At 35.3% G+C, this 23,666-nt stretch overlaps 1 non-coding gene across 1 annotated transcript; it reads right to left on the bottom strand.

Annotated features, from left to right (window-relative positions):
- Positions 1–18,153: 18,153 nt before the first annotated feature.
- On the bottom strand, positions 18,154–18,260 carry LOC127805367 (small nucleolar RNA R71). Its single transcript, XR_008024103.1, has one exon. It is a non-coding gene; the product is annotated as a small nucleolar RNA R71 (small nucleolar RNA).
- Between the last annotated feature and the right edge of the window lie 5,406 nt (positions 18,261–23,666).

Here is a 23,666-nt window from a genome sequence, read left to right as displayed (position 1 = left end):
TGGAAGTGAGAAAATTTCAAAAATGCCCTTGAGAATGTGAAAGATTTTGAGATCGAGGGTGCCCTATGAGAAGGGTATTTTGGTAATTTGGATAGTAAAGTCCAATAAAAAGGGTATTTTGGTAAATTAGAAATAATGCCTATGTGGAATTAGGTGTGTAAGTGAATTAAATCCCAATTTTGTATTTATGTGGAGATATATGGGATTAATAAATTCACAAAGGGTATTTTGGGAATTTCAAAATTAATTCCATAGGGGAATTTAATTATGAAAAATAGGAAAAATGGAGAATATGCAATTATTTGAGGAAATAATTATTTTTCCCTAAATTGGTGAATAAATGTCGTAATGCCACATGGATGGTGGAGATGGAAACTTGGAGCCAAGTATGGGTTTAAAAGGTGACACTTGGCAAAGTCTTGTTCAAGTATAAATGGGGTGATTTAATTAAATGCAAAAGAATTGAAATTAGTCTTTCAAGCATTTAAAGAGAGGCATGATGGTTTTGATTAAAAGAAAATTCAAAAAGAAATTAAATTAGTCACCCATTAATGCTTTGAAAAATTATGGTATTTATTGAAATGGGAAAGAAAGTATTATGTCTTTCAAAGTGGTCTCTCATGTGATGGGGTGAAAATAGTCCCATTAATTTAAATGGGAAAGAAATGATAATTCAAATGATGAGATTAATTCTTAGATTTGGAAAGTAATCTAAGAGCTATCCTTAAGTCTTAGAAGTTGGCATGGATTGCCAAATGGATGGAGATATTTTAAAGAGAGATGTTTGGAAGGTGAAGATTTAATCTCCAAATTAGATCAAAGACTAGGATTAAAACCTAGCAAAACACTTGGATTGTGCTTCCTTTGGATGGCTAAGATTTTGTCTTGTAAAGTGAGAAAAGATCCAATGGTGGATTTTAAGCAAGACTTAATGCCATGGATTGTGTTAGTTTGGAGGGTGAGGATTTATTCTCACCAAATAAATCCAATGGCTAGTATTTATTCTTGAAAAATGGAGAACTAGTATATAAGGGCAAGTGAGGAAGTCTTCTCTTCCTTTGGCCATTTAGAGAAAGAAATAAAAAAGGAAGGAAAGAATGGAGATGAAAAGAAGAAGGAAATGGAGGATGCAAGTTTCTTTCAAGAGTCTCGAAGGCTAAGGCTTGAAGATTCAAGAAAAGATAATGAGGTAAGGGATGGCCCTATGTGGGGGAGGCCTTGCATTGCATTGTAAGTAGGTTGCATAAACTTTTATGTATCTCTTTGCATGTTTTACTTGTTTATGAGACCTATGGCCATGGGGATGGGAAAGAAATGGTAGGTTAATGCCTCAAACCATGTTGGGTTGTGAGGATGGAATGACCTAACCATGCTTGCATGCATTTGCCATTACATAGACTTGTTATACTTGTATTTACTTTGCATTGCACCCTTACTGAGCTTTGTAGCTCATGAGGTTTTATCCTCCCCTTGTAGGTTGTTCTTATGTCAAAAGAGAAAAGGAAATGTTGCAAGTTTGTGGTTGAAGCTCATGGTGCATTATTCCTTTGTTGTAAATTTATGGCTTAGGGAAGCTTATTTATTGTATGTGTATCATGTAATGTAATTTAATGGTTAGTAATAGCTTGTGAAGGCCTAGAACCATGGATGTAATTTATTTGGAATAAATCATAAGGGTGGAGAAATGATTTTGTATATGAATTTTTGGTTGTGTAATGAGGCTTTTGGAATGAGAAAAGTGGATGTTTTCATGCATGTATGAGGAGTGGAAAAATCTGGAAATTTTTGGGTTAGAAGGCCCAAGAAAAAAAAAAAAAAAAAGAGAAAAAGTAGTGGAGGCAGCAGCAGCAGCTGCCGGGGCCCGCGCGTGGCTCGCAAGGGGGCCACAGCAAGCAGCAACAGTCACTGGGCCGCGAAGGCAGGCGCGCTGGGGCGAGGGGGGACACGCGGGCACGGGGGACATGCGGGCGCGGGCGCGCTGGGGCATGGGCGCTGGGTGAGCAGCAGGCGCGCATGACCCGCTGCCAGCCTTGCGACTAACGCACCGCAGGGCCCCACGTGGGCCCCCGACGCGCCAACAGGCCCTGCCGATCGAATTTTTTTAAAAATTCTGAAAAATTGGGGATTTTGGGGCATTTCTAAATTGATTTTGAGACCCAGAGGAATTTTCATAATAAAGGTATTTTTCAGGCTTTTTGGAGAAAATGCCAAAATTTTGGAAAATTGAAAATTTGAGTTTTTCCTCCAAAATTGGTAATCAACCAATGGATTGATTTTAATGGCGATTTATGGAGCCTAGTAAAATTCTTGGATTGAAAAGAATTAAATATAAATAAGAAAATGGTGGTTGGGCATCTTCATGAGTTTTCTTTTTATCCGAATGCGGTGTGGTTGAAGACCAATTCTGCTAGTGAATTCTGGGGTTAAGGGAAGGGAAGGATGAGCCTAGTTCCCACCTAGGGCGTTTCGTCTTGAAACATGGTCCACCTTTAACCAGAGGCCGGGCAGGTGGACAATTCGGGTAATTGTTCACAAGTAACACCCGTAAATGGGAGCAGGGTGTTACATTAATTGTGGCAGGTTTGTAAGTTGGAACTTGGGTGCCAGGATGTGCATTTCTTATGTGGGCCCCAAGGATTGTTATGTGTATTATTATGTTTATGCGAGATACTGGATTCTCTATCGTATGGTATGGCATGGCATGTTCATATACTGCATTGCACTTTGTATGAGTGTATTCTGGTTAAGGGATGTATTCTCGACATTATCATTGTATTGTTGCGAGGTGTACTTCGATTGTGGTTTATTTCTAGGTTAACTTTGTCTAGCGAGGCATATGTCAGGTATGGTTATTTCTGGTTTTGGTCTGTCTTACCTATTTTTAGTGGGATGCACGCTAGTATGGGAGATCTATGCACAGCCTTACCTATATTCATTTGATATACTTGCTAAGCCTTGTGGCTCATATTGTTTTTACCATTATTCCAGGTGTGGAAACTGATGCCGTGGTTAGCCCGTTGGGTATGTCAGTTGTAGTTAGTTGTGCGTACAGGGCAATCCCGACTGAAAAATCCATGAGGTGCGAGATATGATCAAGGGCTCAGATATTGTGGTTTGTCTAGTTTGTATGGTTGTGATGTTGTTATGTATGATTAAGTCCCTGAGTGATAGTTCCTTGTTTATTTTGCTTCCGCTATTGTGGTGTGTTGTATGATTTTGGTTGAATCGTAATAAAAAAAATGGAGGAAATCTCCGGATCATCACATATATTATTTAAACTAAAAATTATTTTAAACAAATGCATTTAATGTAGCTTAACCATCAACTATAAATATTTGGATGGTGTAACATTAATTATGGGGTTAGAGAACATTCATTACAAGTGTTCAAATGTTCTAAATTATGAGTTCTTATATTTTATCTCTCATGTTTTAAATTGACACAATTTTTTTTATGCTATTGTTGCATTCATTATTATTATTATTTATTTTCTAAGTCTTGTATCAATGGAGAAATATTATAACTGAGAAATATTTTCTATGTCTTATATTTTATCTCTTTAGAATGAAACAATTTTTTTTGTATTACTTAGCAATAGCAAATACTATATATATATATGCCTTATGAGGTTGTATCATCTAACATTATTGCTAGAAAACCTATCTTCTGAATAGGATAAGTCTCTTAAGAGAAAAATAAAATAAATAATAATCTATTTAAAAGTGTTCTCTTTAAAATAAATTTGAATATTATTTTATCGATTAAAGAATAAAATTTTATATTATTATTCAAATGAGTAAAACAATATAGATATAATATAGTAGCAAAAATGACTTTGTAGTCTTACTTTTATATTTTTCACTAAAAATTCTTAAAATATTATCAAAAATTATTATTCATCTCAATTATACAATTAATTGAAGTGTAACATAGTCAAAAATATAGTTACTTAATTAAATATAAATTTTTAATATATATGATATTACAATTAAAATTATGTATTTGTTAATATGCACGTCTTACTCCACTATTAATAAAAATATGTACCTATTCTCAAGAATTATTATTTTCCTAACGAGTGAGTCATTCGTGCTTTTTCCAAGAATTAAACCTTGTACCTCCCAACCTCCAAAAACTTACACGTGCATGAGCTAATATGAATTTCACATTAAGTTTTGATTAATGTTTTATTAAAGGTTAATTTTAACAACATTACTAAGTTCATGAATTATATAGCGTGACATTATATAGTTAATGATGAAATTTAAAACAAGTGAAACGTAATCATCCAAATATCGCGGATATTATTTTTACTTTATCTACATATTATTGATTTAAAAAGATGGGTATCTACTAAAGAATAACATATTATTCAATAATGAAAATCGATATCTTTAATAAATGTATGCATATATGGGGCATATATACTATTTTTATTTATGTACTATTAAGTTTTTTTTTTGTACAATCATTTGAATTTGTGGTTTTTTAATTACACTTATTTATTTATATTTTTAAGTTAAATTTATTTTTATGTCTATATTTTTAATTTAATCTAACCACTTTACTTTAATGTTTAAAAAAAAAACATAAATACAAGTACATAGATGTAATCAAAATAATAAAATTTTTTGAGTTATTACAATTAAAAAAATATATATTTAATTAAACTAAATAAAAAATATAAATTTAATTACTAATTTTTTTATATATTTTTTTCTATTTTTTCACGATGAATTCCGTCACTAAATTTAGTGTATGCCCCAAAATTGAACGCGTGCTAGCCTTCACCCTCCCCTCATGCTCTCGTCAAGTGGCAGCGTTGGGATATTAATCCCAGCAATAATTTCAAGTGTTGCACTTTGAAATCGAATCGCCAACCTTCAAGCACCAAGACTCTTTATCAGGGTGCGCAAATCAGCCAATCTAAAAAAGCTCTTTAGTTGTTAAAGTACCTAAATTATATTTATAACATTTTTTTCCAAACTTTAAAAAATTATATTTACACTTCAAAATTTTCAAAACTTATTTAATAATATTAATGTTAGTTAAGGGAAATAAATATTAATTTTAATTTTAATAATAAAATTTTATTAATTTTATTTCATTACTAATTTAAATAAAAATTTATAAATTATTATATTTGTAGCAAAAAATTTTGTTCTTATTTTGAAATTAATTTTTAATGTCATATTTTAATAATTTTTATGAATTAATGAATAATAATTTTAACTTTACATTAACTTTTTAATTTAATTTTTTGTCTTTAGCGACGGGCTTCTCCCCTCCCTAAATTTAAATAATTTAATTTTTTTAAACTTTTAATTTTAAAATTATTTATTTATTTTTTATTTTATTTATTTTTAAAGAAAATTTTGTATTTTAATTTTTTTTCTTTTACGACGGATGCACCCATTGCTGAATTTAAATTTAATTTCTTTTAGCGACGAACGTTTCCCGTCGCTACATTTTGTATTTTAATTTTTTTTTTTTTTTGCGACGGACCATCCTGTTGCTAAACTTTTAATTTTAAGATTATTTTTTTCCCATTTTTTAGCGACGGGGTCGCTAAGGTTTTTTAATTTTATATATTTTATTTCTTTTTTTAGAGGCTTTTGTATTTTACATTTATTTTTTGTTATTTTTTAGCGACGAATCTGCCCATCGCTCAATTTATGTTTTAGCGATGAGACTTTGCCGTTGCTAAAATTTTAATTTTAAAATTATTTGTTTCCCATTTTTTAGCGATGGGAAACACCCGTCGCTAAATTTTTATTTTTTATAAAATTGTTTACTCGTGTTTTAGCGACGGGAGAAATCTGTCGCTAAATTTTTATTTTTTATATTTTTTTTACTCGTGTTTTAGCGATGGGAGAACCCCGTCACTAAAGTTTTTTAATTTTATAAATTTTATTTCTTTTTTTAGTGGCTTTTGTATTTTACATTTATTATTTTTTATTATTTTTTAGCGATGGATGTGCCCGTCGCTGAATTTATGTTTTAGCGACGGGACTTTGCCATCGCGAAATATTTTATTTTAATTTATTTTTTCCCTTTTTTGCGACGAGTGTTTCCCGTCGCTAAAATTTTAGTTTTAAAATTATTTGTTTCCAATTTTTTAGTGACGGGAAACCCCGTCGCTAAAATTTTTTAATTTTATATATTTTATTTCTTTTTTTAACAGATTTTGTATTTTACATTTATTTTTTTTGTTATTTTGTAGCGGCGAATCTTCCCATCGCTGAATTTATGTTTTAGTGATGGGCCTTTCCCATCGCTAAAGATTTTATTTTAATTTATTTTTTTTCCTTTTTTTGCGACAGGTGTTTCTTGTCGCTAAAATTTTAGCTATGGGAAAACCCGTCGCTAAAGTTTTTTTAATTTTATATTTTATTTCTTTTTTTAGAGGCTTTTGTATTTTAAATTTATTATTTTTTTCTTTTGCTAAATTTTTAATTTTCAATTCATTTTTTTTCCTTTTTTAGTAACAGATTTTTCCGTCTCTAATTTTTTAAAAATGTGTAAAAAATAAATTCAAAAAATTAGCGATGGGATTACCCGTCGCTAAATTACAAAAAATTTAGCGACGACATTCCATCGCTAATTCCGTCGCTAAATTACATAAAATATTTAAAAATTCCAGCGACGGAAATTCGTCACTAATCCATCGCTAATTAGTGATGGATTTTTTTCCGTCGGTATATTCCACCTTTCTTGTAGTGAATGCTGCCCCTATCGCAGTTCAAAATACTAATCTGGTAGTTTGTGGTGCAAGGCAATTACGTAAGGATCGAGACCATGAACAACTTGCAAAGCGGATCTCCGGATTTTGACGACACAGAGTCCCCGAGAAATGATTTCTTGGTCGAGTCTGGTGGGACTATGACTGTCGTTGATAGCAACGAAGTGACAACACTATTCTGGTCGAGCCTAGACATGAATGCCAAATCCGACATGTTCATAGCCAAATTCAAGGTTGGGCTTAAGCTTCATAAAATCAATTGCATCAAGCAAAAACATTGGTTGGGCTTGTAAATCTCGCCATTGCTTCTTCCTTCGTAGCCTCCATCGTTGTAACCAAGAAGTAAAAATCAATCGTATCCTCCAACCCTATGTCGTAGTCGTTGACATCGCCTCTTCTTTCTGTCATTATCGTCGCTCCATCCCCTGCGCACCTTCTTTCTTTGTGTGTGTATATATATATATATATATATATCAATGTAGAACTCACTCAAAATATTTTCAAATGCTAGTTGGCGTGTCACATCAGCAAGTGCACATACCTCTCGAATCGAATTTGGCTCATGGATAAAATTGAAACCAATCAATCAATTAAAAGTCTATTATCAAAATTAAAATGTTTAGATAAAATTATAAAAAGAAAAAAAAATTAATATTTTCATGCTATTAGCCCTACAACAAGTAATGGCATAGCTTGAGAGGGTTTAGTACGAAAATTGAGGAGCTATCGAAAATCGTGGTCCATGCAACAAAAAAAAATACACTTCACATGTATTCCCCAAATCTCTTGCTTTTGTGTCGGAGAAGATTCCCAAGCCCATATAAAATGCTCAATGGTCCACAACACAAAGGAGGTCCCAGAAACAAACATCAAATATAAAGAAATAAACCCTAAAGTAAGAATCAAAAGCTCAACCACAAAAATAGATAACACTAAATTTTATATATAAAATAAATTAACAAATGCAGGCTACTGTTGCTATCGAATTTTATTAACGTATCTAATCGATCCTTTGGATAATCTAGAACATGTATCTAAACCGACCTCTAGCTCTTACCTTAAAATTGGCTCAAATATCCCTTTTGGTTAAAAAAATAATAGAAAAACGCTATCACACCACCATTTATGAAATTCAGAACTTTTTTTAATATATTATTGTTGTGGACTGAAAAAAACCACGACAATAGACTTTGTATTTAAGGGAAAACTGGAGCCGAGACAGACCAAGGTTGACAGCTAGCTGGGGGTCTACCGGTGGAGATAGGCGTCGGGTGGCTTGATCCTCGATGTACTGATCGGGGTCTTAGATGGACCTCTGAGGGTACATTCGGTATCACTCGGGATTGGCCTCCTGTGTGCTCGAGGCATATTTGCACTCACAGGAACAAGTTAGAAGGCACGCTGGGATTCCTCACCCGCGTATGCCCTCCGATGCTTAAGTTAGTACCAATAGGAAAGAAAGGTAATAGATAACACTATTATTAAATATAAGATGGTCGTACCTTGCTCGGTCAGAGAGGGTGAACCATGGTACTGTTACAAAGAGTACTGGAAAAGGACCTGCATGTTAGTGGCAGCTAGACAGGCTTAAGAGGAATCCCTTTTGGAGAGTCAGACATCTTAGAGGGCTCTCCGGGAGAAGGTGGGCCTCAGGCGGGCTGTCAAAATAAGGTTTTGGTCCTCAAGGGATCGGCCCCGGGTACAACACCAGGCTAAATGAGGAATGCCTTCAGACATATATATATTCAGCCTTACACAACCATCATGTCCATACACGCTGCCTATATACATACACATACATATCTTTACACACAAAGAGATAAACAGAGAGAGAGAGAGAGAGAGGTCTCTCAGGAAAAAGTCTTCCCGAGAGAAGCTATGGCCGCCGCCGAGAGGGCTCTCGGGAAGAAACCTTCTCGAGAGAAGCCATAGCTACCGAGAATTCCCGCAAGAACCAGCTACTATCGAGAGAGAGGCGAAAAGAAGATAAGGCCGAGAGCTTGCTACAGAGGGACCAAGTTGCTGAGAGAGGTGATCCCGCTTTGCCGAGTTGCGGCCATGGCTTTGAGAGAGAGAAACTAAGGATAGGTGCCACGGAGAGACCAGGCAGTCAGGAGCCATGACCGAGAGAGACGATTGGCTTTCTGAGAGACCCAATTCCACGCCTCTGAGAGGCTCTACTTCTTTCCGCAAGGATGCGATTGAGACGAGATCCACGCCGTCGAGAGAAAACAAGAGCCTGCCATAGCCACGGAAAGGGAGGCTCGCCCTCCCGAGAGATCACCGAGAGGGAGGAGCCTCACTGAGAAAAGCTTGTTTTCTCTGAGAGGACTCCATTTTCTATCCACGAGAGAGAGAGAACCCCTCTGAGAGAGGAAAAACTCTCTTGGAGAGACAATTGCAAAGAGCGCAGGAAAGAGTGAGAATGCGTAGGAAGGAGAGAGAGGCTTGAACAGTGCCTTGGTCTCCTTTTATACTCCCTAAACTTCTTCTTTATTACATTGTTACCCCTCCCCTAAGTTTGGCCTAATTACACTTTGGCCTTCGTATTCTATATTATCCATTTGAACTCCAATTTAGATAATTTCTTCACCGTTCGACCATGGCTTTTTCTAGGAATTGAAACTCGGGCTTGGGACCATTTTTGGGGTTCGCCCACCTTAGCCAAATGACCAAAATACCCCTAGGCACCTAATAATTGAAATACCCTTAGGTGGACGCTCGAAAATTCTATGGCATAACAATTGCCTTTTGCTTTGACTATTAAGTCAAAGGGAAGACTAATGCCACTCTCGCCTCTACCTGCCTCGATGGAAGAAAGACTTTCTTAAGATTCATGGCTTTGCGCTGACACTAAAACAAGGTCACTTATTGAAGCAAGGCTTGACAGCCATACAAAGGGCATAACCCATCATGCCAGGTGAGTGGCGAAAGACACGAATGCGCAACTTGAAGCGTCTAAGATAAGAAATGAGCCGCTCGAGAAAAAGAGATTGGCATGCCTCTAAGGCATTACGGGAAAGGCTTGAGGAAGCACGGGTCTTACCGTCGAGGAGGTGCCCGGAGACTTGCCTCATGGCCTGGGAGTCAAAAACGATATGGTCGTAATGAGACTTTTCACCACAGGCGAGAACACAAACATAGATAGATTAGACTTTGAGTGCTCAGGGGTACTAGATTTTCTAGACAATGACTTTTGGGCGTAGAAAAGTTTGCGCCAGCGGTTTCGCTCTTTAAGCCAAGATGACTTTTTTTAGGATCGAAATATCTCGGCGGGCATTATCCCGAGATGATGCATTTGCCGACAATGATTCTCGCCCATACCTGGGGTCATCATTCATTGAACTTGATTTTCTAAAATCCTACGAGTGCCTCAAATCAAAGGCATGAAATAATGCTGACAACCTAAAATCATTATGCCAAGAGTGTTTCGCTTTTCTGCCATCATTAGTGGCTCTGCTTACCTTATTCCAAGGATTCCTTGGTATTCTGTCATAACAATTGGTGAAATATGGTTGTCCATTTTCAACTATTCTTCCTGATTTAAACCAGTTCCCTAGGTAGTTGATGCCAATGCCTTCTCCATAACGACCATTTATGCCATAACGACATTCCATTTTATCTTACATTGAAGACCAGCAGCTACTATCTCTTCTTCTCTTACCTAAAGATGTCTCCCAATACATTTTCACATTAGATCCATTCTTTATTCTATCTCTTTTCAGAGGGTTGTTATCTTCTGGTCTTCTGGCATCACTATATGAGCTCCCGAAACTTTTAGCATTTATTCCTGGGATAGGCAGTCTTTGTGGAGATTTCAATTTCTTTGGTTCGTGTCTCAAACCTGCCTTTCATCTCCATGGCTGCAACTGGTAGTCTTTGTGGAGATTTCAATTTCTCTTTATTGACTTGCTCTAAGCGATTTAGGATTTCCACATTACAAGCCTCGTAGGATAATAACTCTTCCTCTATGCGGCGCCGCATGGCCTTGACTGAGGTAGCCTCTTCTCAGAGGGATTCAAGGTGCTTGGCCGAAGCTTCTAGAGGAGCAGCAATCTCCACATGAAGATGAGAAGCGTTTTCCATGCACTGTCTATGGCAATTATATCTGTCAATAAGCTACTATAGGGAGTTAACTTATCGGATAGACAGTCCAGCTTTTGCAAATGATGATGCAGTGTTAACAAATTCCATTACTTGTTGTTTGAAGGGTTGATAATCAACAAGTAAGCCATCCAGAGCCCTAAAAACTGAGCTGACATCACTGACCCTGGACTCGTGGTCACGAAAATCCATCAACTCTAGGACACTAAGAAGCCGACTCTGGATTTGCTTTGTTGCCCCATGGAATGCCTTTTTGATTGGTTCTGTGATCTTGCCTCCTTGTAACGTTTTGGAAGGCTGCTTGAGACACAATTACCATTTGGGCCGAGGAGATTGCTTATCGGCTTCCACTGACAACTGATCATATAGCACACTGATTGTGGCTTCAACATTCAATGCATTGACAATTAGGCTCCTAGATAGAGGAAGCAGAAGCTGACCGTGCTAGCCTCTGAATTGAAAGCCTAAAACTTTATGGACGGTAGACTCCAAACAATTCCATGCCATCGAAACTCAGATCTTGATGCGACAGGATATTGATGATTAACTTGGGCGAGGCTGCCCAAGCTACTCTTACTATCCCTCAGCCTTTTGCTGGGCTATTACGGGGAACTATAATGTGGCCACCTCTAGCCTGAACGTCTCGATGGGTTTTAAGTATATGGAACCCTAAAGCCAAACCGTTTATCATACTGGTTTTTAGTCTAGGTACACCCTCATTCTTACCATCGAGTAGTTCTAAGGCGAAGTTACTCTTATCAGGCCTGTAATATCCTAGCATTTTAAAATAATAAAAATTAATTTTGTATTTAAAATATTTTTAACATCAATTAGAGATTATAATTGAAAAAAATTAATGAGTTTAGAGTTAGTGGGCTAAGTTGGAAAAATAAAGACTAAGTAAATAGTCTTAGAATTAGTGGGCTAAATTGGAAAAATAAAAAGCTAAGTAAATGGGCTTAGAATTAGTGGGCTAAGTTGAAAAAAATAAAAAACTAAGTAAATGGGCTAATTAGTAGACTAAGAAAATAGGTTTAAAATTAATGAATTAAATAAAAGAATAATCTATTTAGAAGAAGATTTAGTGAAAAATAATTAAGGTGGCAAAATAATTAAAGATAGTGAGTGAAATAATTGAGAAATGTTAGAGACAAAATAGGGTGTGGACAAATAATTAAAAATTATGAGTGAGATTTAGTGGAAAATAATTAAGAAATGTGACAAATAATTAAAGATGATGGGTGAAATAATTGAGAAATGTGGGAGACAAATTAAGGTGTGGACAAATAATCAAAAATAATGAGTGAAATAATTAAGAAATGTTGGAGACAAAGTAGGGTGTGGACAAATAATTAAAGATTATGAGTGAGATTTAGTGAAAAATAATTAAGAAAGATGACAAAATAATTAAAGATAATGAGTGAAATAATTGAGAAATGTGGGAGACAAAGTAAGGTATGGAGAAATAATCAAAAATAATGGATGAAATAATTGAGAAATATGGGAGACAAAGTAAGGTGTGGATAAATAATTAAGGATTTTTAGTGACATTTAATGAAAGATAATTAAGAAATGTGACAAAATAATTAAAGATAGTGGGTCACTACAATTATGTTAAGCTTAATTCAACTTCCTATAAATAGAGGAAACTTGAAAGATTTGAGGACTTAAATTAAAAGGAGAAAGATTGAAAGAAATATTTAAGAGTGAGAAAGAGATTTGAAAAAGAGAAAGAAAAAAAAATAGAGAGAGAGAGAGAGAAAAATACCAAAAAACTTTTTAGAAAAATCCTATAGACTGGGTTTAGTAGTTTGTGTGAAAATTTGTGGTAGAAGGCGTTGTTGGATGCGCAAATCGAGCCTTCGTCGCAATATAAAAGAATACCGAATCGCTCTGCGGGAAGGTGAGTTATTTTCAAAAATTTCTTGAAAATTTTCAAAAATATGAGAATGATATTTTAGAATTTTTGATGACGAAATTGGAAGAGAAATGCATGATTGGTATTTATTATGAATTTTTGAGGCAATAAATGCTTGGAAATCAAAGAGAAAATGAGAAATAAATAGAATATGGATTCTGAAAATTATGAGGAAATTTATGGAGGTTAGGAATATTGTTTTAGGAATTATTGTGAAGAGAAATTAAGAAAATTTTATGAGAAACTATTTATTTCATAATCTGGAGGAAATAATAGAAGAAAATGGGAGAAATTAAGAAAATTAGAGAAAATTATAAATCTAATTTTCTTAAGTAATTATGATGCCCAGGATACATCAAGGTTCATAATTGAGTATGATTGAAAGTTCGACACGAATTTTGAGGCAAAATTATGTTAGGGGCAAAATTATCTTTTTACAAGCTAAGCGGTACTTCCTAACTGGATTTAGTTTTATGGAAATGCTTGGTTTGTAAGTTATTCGATCCAAAAGCTGATTTTACGTAAATAATTTTATCATGTTGTCATGCCTTGATGTGAGTATGTCATGTAGATTGCATTTACATGTTTGATTTATGAAATATGCATATGAGCATGATGAGATTCATGGTCATACGCTGCATGGGTTTAGGATTAGGTACTGACTCTGTTACTTTGGCAAAGGTGCACCCATACACCTCGGTCTGGCAGGGAGACTGGAAAAATGGCGGGTAATCTTAAAGTGCAGTCGACCCAAACATGAGAGTTATGATGTTATGTGCATTGCATACATACATGAGTATTAAATGTTTTGTATCCTTACTTAGATGATTCATCATCTAACCTGGGCTTTGCCCCTGGAATATTCAAACGTTCCACATGAAGATAGTAGCAGAAACGAGGAAGAATAAGACATGTAATGACACTTAGCAAAGTGCATGATGAGTTGTATGATCAGTTGAACGTATATTATGTTGCTCATGTATTTAAATTCTGCTACTTCGAATTCTGAACATTTTGAGAAATGATGATGTAGAACCCTATTTAGGGTTAATGTTAGTTGAGAATTTATGTTATGTATTAAGTCATGTTGAGAAATTTATGTTCCTGTGATGTAAGAATTGATTTATGATTAATGTTATGATGTTAGGTTTGATTCTAGATTCCGCATTTAATGTTTATGATAATTCTCCTTAGAGATAAATGAATGAAAATTTTGGGATGTATAAGAGCAATGATATGGTTTAGTCTTAGTTTTAGTAGTATGAAAGAAAAAAAAAATTTATCCCAGAATTGTACTGAGTTATAATGCGCTCGGGAAACGGGGCGTTACGAGGCCACCTGAATTAAAGCCATGGGCTAGGCAGAGATCAGTGTAAAATTACAGCATGGGCTTAGCCTCCTAGAGTCAAGCAAATCATGTTTGTCCTAGGAGTAGACTAGTGCTGATTTTTCAGAGAGACACCTAACATTCGATGTTTATCTCGTTACTCAAGCACATTACGTGCATTACTTTTATATTTAGATTATCCACTAAATGGTCTCGGAAGGGTATGTTGCCGAGCGTTGACAGTCGTGCTCTTTACAAGGATCGAGGTATGCTTTCTAGCTTCTCTTGTTTACAATTGTAGCCCGAGCTTGGGATCTACTCACCATAAGAAATACGGATCGGGGTTTGTGCCTTTAGTTTGAGCGTGATGTCCATACTTGACTTGTATAGCAACATTGGGTCGTCACTATGCTCTTTCTTTAATGCTTGTCGCAGTCGCTCGGGCACGTTGAGTTCGTTACTTGTCATTCAAATTAAGCGTTGCGCAGTGATCTTTATTCTATATCTTTGTCGAGTCTTTTCATTCCATCTTTTTCTGGGTTGGTCCACCATGGAGAGTCTAGGTTTGACCCGTGGTCTGTCGCTGAATTCCCACTAGTCGTTCCAAGTTTGTAGAGAGGCTTAGCGCCAAATCCGTCGAGGAGTCATGGTTAGCTCCCACGCTCAACACCAGACTCATGCAAGGAATCCAGGTTAACCTGCGGACATGGCATCGGAACACAGTCGGGGATTCAGGACAGACACTAAATCCTTACGTGCGTTTGGCATTTCTTCATTCTTTTCTCAGACTTGTCTATCACAGGGGATCTGTGTTCGACTCGAGACTTATTGTTGAATTTCCATCGGATGTTCCAAGTTTGCCGGGAGGCTTTGTACTGAATCTACCGAGGAGTCAAGGTTAGCTCGTAAGCTTAGCACCGGACTCACGCAAGGGATCCAGGTTAGCCTGCGGGCATGGCATCAAAATGCGTCCGGGAATCCAAGAAGGTTCGAGGCCATTGCGCTAGATCACCACTAGGCGGGCTCATTTGAGAAGGTAGGGTCGAGCCCCATTTCTTCCATGTCACTCCTTCAAGTTCGTCGGATGCAAGCAATCAAGGTTAGACTCGGGATCTTTCTTTGAATTACCACCGGTTGTTCCAAGTTTGCCGGGAGGCTTTACACTGGATCTACTAAGCAGTCAAGGTTAACTCGTAAGCTTAGCACTGAACTCAGTCAAGGGATCTAGGTTAGCTTGCTGGCATAGTATCAAAACATATTCGGGAATCTAGATGAGTCCAGGGTCTTAGCACTAGATTGCAATTCATCGAACCAGGCCTCTTAGGATGTTAGCTTACCTTTATATTTGTTGGTTCCATAAATTAATTACATCTGTTATAAACAGTTATTGTGTGAATTTTTGCTTAATTAATTTAATTAGGAGACTTCTGGGGTTTAAACCTGTAAGTGCCTGTAGGGTATTGTATCGCCCCTGTTCCCTTGGGAATGATGCCGAACCTGATTTGTGCTAGGTTCTTAGTGAGTCAGTTGTGGTTGTATGTACCTTCCGGGGTGAGTTATTATACCTAGAAGTCTTGGGATTTGCTTGTGCTAGTCGTACGATGTGGGATATACAGCTACTGACCGTCAATCATTGGGTCATGGCAATTAATGGCTGGATGTATAGGTGTCAGTTATCAGTTGTTACGATAGATTATAGATGGATCGGGCAAGTTGGTACCACCAGACACCCACTTTTGGTGTTGTGCCTATCTGATGTGGTTATAGTTTCCTGTGGACATGAGTGATAATGACAAACAGTGTGAGTTGTTGTCCAATGAGGTAACGTGTTGACAGTTTGTGACCCCAGAGCGAACCGTCGTCGGGCCGAGGGCAACCGTCGACTAATTGTTCCTAGTCACAGATTATCAACCGGTACTTGATCATTGTTGATAGGGTTTAATTGTAAGCATATTTTTATCTACTTTTCATCTTAATTTTATGCTATTTTTTTTAAAAAAAATATGTGTTTACATAAATTTTACATCATTTTAATCTCTTTTTGTAGGAACCCAACAAAGGATGTCATTTCGAAGATTCAGGCATAAAAAGAAAAAAAAAAGATATTATAAAATTAATTTCAAAATTAATATTTTAAATTAATATTATAATAAAAATAAAAAAATATTATAAATAATTAATATTATAATATAATCCAAGTTATTATAATTAATAGTATATTAGATATTATATATTATATTATAATATTTATAAATATGTATTATATTATATATTATCTTATATTATTTATATATATAATATTATTTATTTATATATAATATGGTGGCAGTGGCGTGAATGTGAGATTTGGGCTAGGGCTCCTTACATACATATATATTATAATATATAAAGGATGAATAAAGGTTTAGAGGTAGGATGGCGGCGGCCGTGCAACCTATATATATATATATATATATTATGAGATTAAAAGGAGGGCATGGAATGCTAGGAGGAATGAACGGCTGCGGCGGAAATTGAAGATGGGCGTGGCGGAAATTGGAAGAATGGATGTTGCGGCACAGCAGGAGATTTGAGGAGAATTGATTGGGCAAAGAGAAGATTGGACGCAACAGGAGTGGCGCGTTGGAAGCCAAGCCTCACGCACAGTGAAGGCCGCACCAGCAATGGTAACGGCGCAGGACCTTCTTCTTTGTCATTTTTCATTCAGTTTCATTAATTCTATTATGAACTAATTTTATTTAACTAGGGTTTGAGATGAAACGTGTTATGAATTCTTGATTTTTATTAATTGAGTTTCTTTTCGTGATTTCAATTATTTATTATTTATTTTTAATGTGATTAAGTGATTTAACCATCATTTAATTGATTTTATATTACGATTTGAGACCGAGAGGTGATTTTCATGGTAAGTTGAAATAATAAATTTCATGAGATAGATAGTTGATAAGCGATTTGATACTTGAATCTTATAAGGGATAATGAATTAGAACTTAACAATGAATTTCAGTTTGTTATAACTATTGCGAAATAGGTTAATTGTTAACAAATTGAGATTTAATTAGGTTAGTAAATCTTGGGAAAGAAACTAACCAATTTAGATATTCACCCCATTGAATTGATAGAAACTCAATTGATTGAAAATTAAGATGGATTAATAAGTGGATTTGAAACACCCTAGTTGCCTCCATTTTTTCCAAGTTAAGTTGCTTTTAAATTTGTATTTAATTTTATTTCTCATTAGTTTAATTTATTCAAATTCATCTTCTTTTTATAGTCTAAATAATATTAAAGTTAATCTAATTTTGGTACTTAATCCAATCATCGTGGGATCGACACTCTACTCATTCATTATATTACTTGCGCGATTTGTACGCTTGCGAATTAGCTTAACAAGATTTTGGCGCTGTTGCCGGGAATTTGTATTAATATCAATACTAATTAACTTGAATATTAATTTAGACATTAATTTTTTTTTTTAGTTGTTTGTCTTCATCTTTGTGTTCTTTTTTATTACATTTTTATTTGCATTTTTGAGTGTTAAAAAATAATAATAAAAATAATAAAATATAAAAAATAAAGAAATAAAAAAATCAAGTTTTTAACCGTTGTGATATTTTATTTCTTCTTTGTAGGTCACATTGGAATCTCAACTAAACATGGGAGACGAAATTGTGGATCAAAGGAATGGGCAAGCTAGACCTTTAAGGGATTATGCTATGCCTTCTATTCAAGGAACACCCTCCAATATCACTAGACCAAGCATAGGGGCAAATAATTTTGAGATTAAGCCAGCTATTATTCAAATGATTCAAATCTCTGTTCAATTTAGCGGGTTACCGAACGATGACCCCAATGCTCACATAACTAATTTTTTTAGAGATTTGTGATACTTTTAAGCAAAATGGTGTCTCTAATGATGTAGTTAGACTTAGGCTATTTCCTTTTTCATTAAGAGATAAAGCTAAGTATTGGTTGAACTCTTTGCTTGCAGGGTCCATTATAACATGGGATGATTTGGCACAGAAATTTCTCAATAAAATCTTTCCACCTGCGAAAATTGCGAATATGAGGAATGATATAACCAATTTCATGCAGGCAGACATGGAGAATTTATATGAAGCATGGGAGCGGTTTAAAGAGTTGTTAAGAAGATGTCCTCATCATGGGCTTCCAAAGTGGTTAGTGGTTCAAACATTTTATAATGGTTTAAATCATAACACCAGGATTACTATTGATGCAGCTGCAGGAGGAACTTTAATGGGAAAAGAGATTGATGAAGCTTATGACCTTATTGAAGAGATGGTCAGCAATAACTATCACTGGTCATCTGAAAGATCTATGCCAAGAAGAATAGCTGGAGTACATGAGATTGATGCGATGACAACATTGAATGCAAAGGTAGATAATCTTTTTAAGAAAATCGATCAGTTGAATATTAACTCTATTCAATCTTATGTGCAGGTATGTGAGATTTGCGCGGGTCCTCATGTTGCCCATGAGTGTTAAGCCAGGATATCTTTTATACCTCAATCATCTGAGCAAGTCAACTATGTGGCTAATCAAGGAGGAAGGCAATTCAATCCCAATGCAAACACTTATAATCCAGGATGGAGGAATCACCCCAACATTTCATGGTCCAATAATCAGAATGTGTTGAAGCCTCCGATAGGATTCCAACAACAGGAAAATAAGCCTTCATTGGAAGATTTAGTGGCTACTATGGCTAAGACAACTGCTGATTATATGGCTAGGACAGACATTATGTTTCAAAATCAACAAGTTGCCATCAGAAATCTAGAAATGCAAATTGGCCAAATAGCTAATATAGTGAACAATAGAGCTCAAGCAACACTGCCAAGCACAATAGAAAATAATCCAAAAGAGCAGTGCAAAGTAATAAAGATGAGGAGTGGAAAGCAAGTGAGGCAAGATGAAGAAGAAAAAGTTGAACTAGAACAATTAAAATTTGAAGATCAGCATTCGATTGAAACTACAAAGTGGATACCGAAGTGGAAAACAGTATAAGAAAAAAATGAAGAGCATACGAAAGAGGAAGAAAGCCAAGATCTTGAAACCAAAGGAGAAGACCATGGGTCATCAATGGAGAAAAAGGGGAGTTCTTCTACTCTTAATTTAAAATCTTCTGAAACCTTTATTCCTTTTTCAAAAATATTTTGTGGCTAATTTGGTTCAACAATCTATTAAATTTTTAAAGAGGTTTAAAAACTTTCATATTAACATCCCTTTGCTTTTTGTTATTTCTCTAATTCCGAATTACGAAAAAGTTTTGAAGGAAATAAGGGCAAAGAAGAGAAAATTGGAGGAATTTCAGCCTCCTTGAAGAATGAGATATAGTCAAGCTAATGACTATAAGGAAGCGCTTGATGGGAGGCAACCCATTCGAAATATTATTTATTTTTTTTCTTTTTATTTTTCTTAATTTTTAGAATATTCTTGGATTGATTTCTTATTTCATTTTTTTTTTTATCTTTCTTCTTTTTAGGATTTGTTGAATCCAGAAGTTCGGCCTCTCTTCTTCAAAGAATAAGCCCAGGAATCTTCAAGCATTTCAAGAAGAATTTTTCCGGGCATTCTTTTTCGCATTTCAGGGGAGTATTTCTTTCATGTTCTTTTGCTTCACATTGAGAACAATGTGTTAAATAAGTTTGGGGGGGGTAAAAATTATTAATTGTTATGTGTTATTTTTGTTGCATATGTGTGTTTTGATATGAAAATTTTGGTGGAGCTTATATCAGGTGTACATTTGGCCAATCCCAACCCCAAGCCTAAAAAAAAAAAAAAAATGAATGAAAGATAAAATAAGCAAAACTTGTTATTTGGAATCATGATTTGCATTTGGGTTCTTTATTGTGTTTAACATTGAATCTTTGATTTAGAATGAACAATATCTTATAAAGCAAGATGAAACATACTTGGGTTTTTATGATCGTTGAAATACATGTTCTTTGCGAAGTCGTGTAAGTTGTGTGACTAGGCATGAAAGATAAATGCAATGTTTTTCTTGTGATTGTTCCCTTTGAGCTAGGCCTAAACAGGGTTTAAGTAAGTAGGGAGAATAATGTTGAGCGAGATGGAGCATAAAATGCACTCGTTCTACAATTCAAAAAAAAAAAAAAAAATGAGATGGAGCATAAAATGCACTCGTTAAAAATATATATATATATATTAAAAAAAAGAAACTCCTAATTTGCTACCTTTGTTTGTAGTAGTTAGAAGGGATGATTACAAGAATGAGTATTGCATTATTCAATTGTGCTGGGTACATGACAAAACATGACCGAGTTTAGAATTTTGTATGAATTCTTGAACTAGGAAATGCGAGTATGCTCAATTTCTCTTTATTCGCTATTGTTGCATTCTCGATTGAAGATTTAGATGTGGGCATAACAAAATCTTTGAATATGATGAATGATTCCAAATACATGTTTTGTTTTCTTGAGTATGGAGTTTCTCTACTTTGCTTGAGGACAAGCAAAAGGTTAAGTGAGGGGACATTTGATAGTGTTTAATTGTAAGCATATTTTTATTTAGTTTTCATCTTAACCTTATGCTATTTTTCCTATAAAAAATGTGTGTTTACATAAATTTTACATCATTTTAATCTCTTTTTGTAGGAACCCAACAAATGATGTTATTTCGAAGATTCGGGCATAAAAAGAAAAAAAAAGGATATTATAAAATTAATATTTTAAATTAATATTATAATAAAAATAAAAAAAATAAGTATTATAAATAATTAATATTATAATATAATCCAAGTTATTATAATTAATAGTATATTAGATATTATATATTATATTATAATATTTATAAATATGTATTATATTATATATTATCTTATATTATTTATATATATAATATTATTTATTTATATATAATATGGTGGCAGTGGCGTGAATGTGAGATTTAGGCTAGGGCTCCATACATACATATATATTGTAATATATAAAGGATGAATAAAGGTTTAGAGGTAGGATGGCAGCGGCCGTGCAACCTATATATATATATATATATATATATATTATGAGATTAAAAGGAGGGCATGGAATGCTAGGAGGAATGAACGGCTGCGGCGGAAATTGAAGAAGGGCGCGGCGGAAATTGGAAGAATGGATGTTGCGGCATGGCAGGAGACTTGAGGAGAATTGATTTGGCAGAGAGAAGATTGGACGCAACAGGAGTGGCGCACTGGAAGCCAAGCCTCACGCACAGTGAAGGCTGCACCAGCAATGGCAACGGCGCAGGGACCTTTTTTTTGTCAATTTTCATTCAGTTTCATTAATTCTATTATGAACTAATTTTATTTAACTAGGGCTTGAGATAAAACGTGCTATGAATTCTTGATTTTTATTAATTGGGTTTATTTCCGTGATTTCAATTATTATTATTTGTTTTTAATGTGATTAAGTTATTTAACCATCATTTAATTCATTTTGTATTAGGATTTGAGACTGAGAGGTGATTTTCATGATAAGTTGAAATAATAAATTTCATCAGATAGATAATTGATAAGGGATTTGGTACTTGAATCTTACGAGGGATAATGAATTGGAACTTAACAATGAATTTTGATTTGTTATAACTATTGGGAAATAGGTTGATTGTTAACAAATTGAGATTTAATTAGATTAGTAAATCTTGGGAAAGAAACTAATCAATTTAGATATTCACCCTATTGAATTGATAGAAACCCAATTGATTGAAAATTAAGATGGATTGATAAGTGGATTCGAAACACCCTAGTTGCCTCCATTTTTTCCCAAGTTAAGTTGCTTTTAAATTTGCATTTAATTTTAGTTCTCATTAGTTTAATTTATTCAAATTCATCTTCTTTTTATAGTCTAAATAATATTAAAGTTAATCCAATTTTGGTACTTAATCCAATTCTCATGGGATCGACACTCTACTCATTCATTATATTACTTGCGCGATTCGTACGCTTGCGAATTAGCTTAACAACTATCCACCGGCTCTGCCATTATGTGACATTACAGTGCATGGGATTGGGCTTACATTCATTAGAGGTCATGCTTTGTATGTACGGGGAAGTGTGCTCATTGGTATAACCCGGTTGGCCTGTTGAGTGCCAATTTGGGTACGATAGGCGAGCATGTGCGTTTAGAGCATTTTGCCTGTGTAGGTTCTTATATGGGCGTAACATGGCCTGATGCTTGGCTTATGGGGGCTTTGTCATCACGTTAATGCTGCAAGAGTCATTGCATTTATTATCTATTGCATTGCGTGGTTACCGTTTGATTTGGTATATGATTGTGGTTGTGGTATGGAGTTGACCCTTAATAGCTATGAGTGTGAGCTGGGCTCCAGATAGTTATGATACGGGGACTCCAATATGTGACTGTGATGAGAGCTTCAAGTTCGTGTGGATCGTGTTGTGGGAGCCTCGGGCTCATGGGCTTTATGCTAGCTAGTTCATGGCTATAGCAGGTTTGTATGTTGGGACTTGGGTGCTAGGATGTGCATTTCCTATGTGGGCCCCAAGGATTGTTATGTGCTTTGTTTTATTTGTGCAAAGTACTGGTTTTGATGTCGCACGGTATGTCATGGCATGTTCATATGCTGTATTGCACTTCGTGCGGGTGTACTTTGGGTAAGAGATGCATTTCCAGCTTTGTTATTGTTATGTAGCGAGGTGTACTCTGAAAATAAAATTAAAAAAAATTAGGGTAAATGAGATGAAAAATCTCATCTCATTTTACCCTTATTCATATGGTTCGTTTATTATACACATTAAGAAAAAATAAAAATTATATTATAATTTATTTAAAGGTATGAGTTGAGGTGAGGTTCATCTTTTCTAAAGATTAGTCAGACAAATCTCAAAGTACCTTAAGTTAATAAAAATAAATTAAAATAAAATCTTGACCCCGTTTACCACATTTAAGGGTAAATTACATTTTAACACCCTTATAATCTCTAAACCAAATTTGATGGGAATACCAGGGCTATGCATATGCGCTGGATGGGATAGCCGCTTTGATATTTTGTTTCAGCGATTCGACATGCCTTGCCTACGTCCGGGATAAGAGAATACTTGTATCTTCATTGCTTGATTTTCATTCCCCAACATGTCCCTCACAAAGGATCTGGGTTCGGTCCAAGGTCCCCTGCCGAACTTCTATCGGATGTTCCGAGTTTGCCAGGAGTCTTAGCATTGGATCAACCAAGGAGTTAAGGTTGGCATGCATGCCTAGCCCCGAACTCACGCAAGGGATCCAAGTTAGCCTGCGGGCATGGTATCAGAATGCGTCCGAGAGTATAAGAAGGACCGAGACATTGCACCTGATCATAACTGAGTAGGCCTACTTGGAAAGGTCATCTGCGATCCCATTGGGTCTTTTTCGGGCTTGTCCGACACAAGGGATCTAGGTTAGATCTGTCACTTCCCGTCGAATTATCACTGGCTGTTCCAAGTTTACCGAGAAGCTTAGAACCGGATCAACCAAGAAGTCAAGGTTAGCTCGCGCTCTTAGCACCGGACTCAAGCAAGGGATCCAGGTTAGCCTGCCAGCATGGCATCGGAACATACTCGAGAT

This window comes from Diospyros lotus, chromosome 6 (assembly GCF_014633365.1).
Source record: "Diospyros lotus cultivar Yz01 chromosome 6, ASM1463336v1, whole genome shotgun sequence".
Classification (NCBI taxonomy): Eukaryota; Viridiplantae; Streptophyta; class Magnoliopsida; order Ericales; family Ebenaceae; genus Diospyros; species Diospyros lotus.
This window is presented reverse-complemented; position numbering and strand designations above follow the sequence as displayed.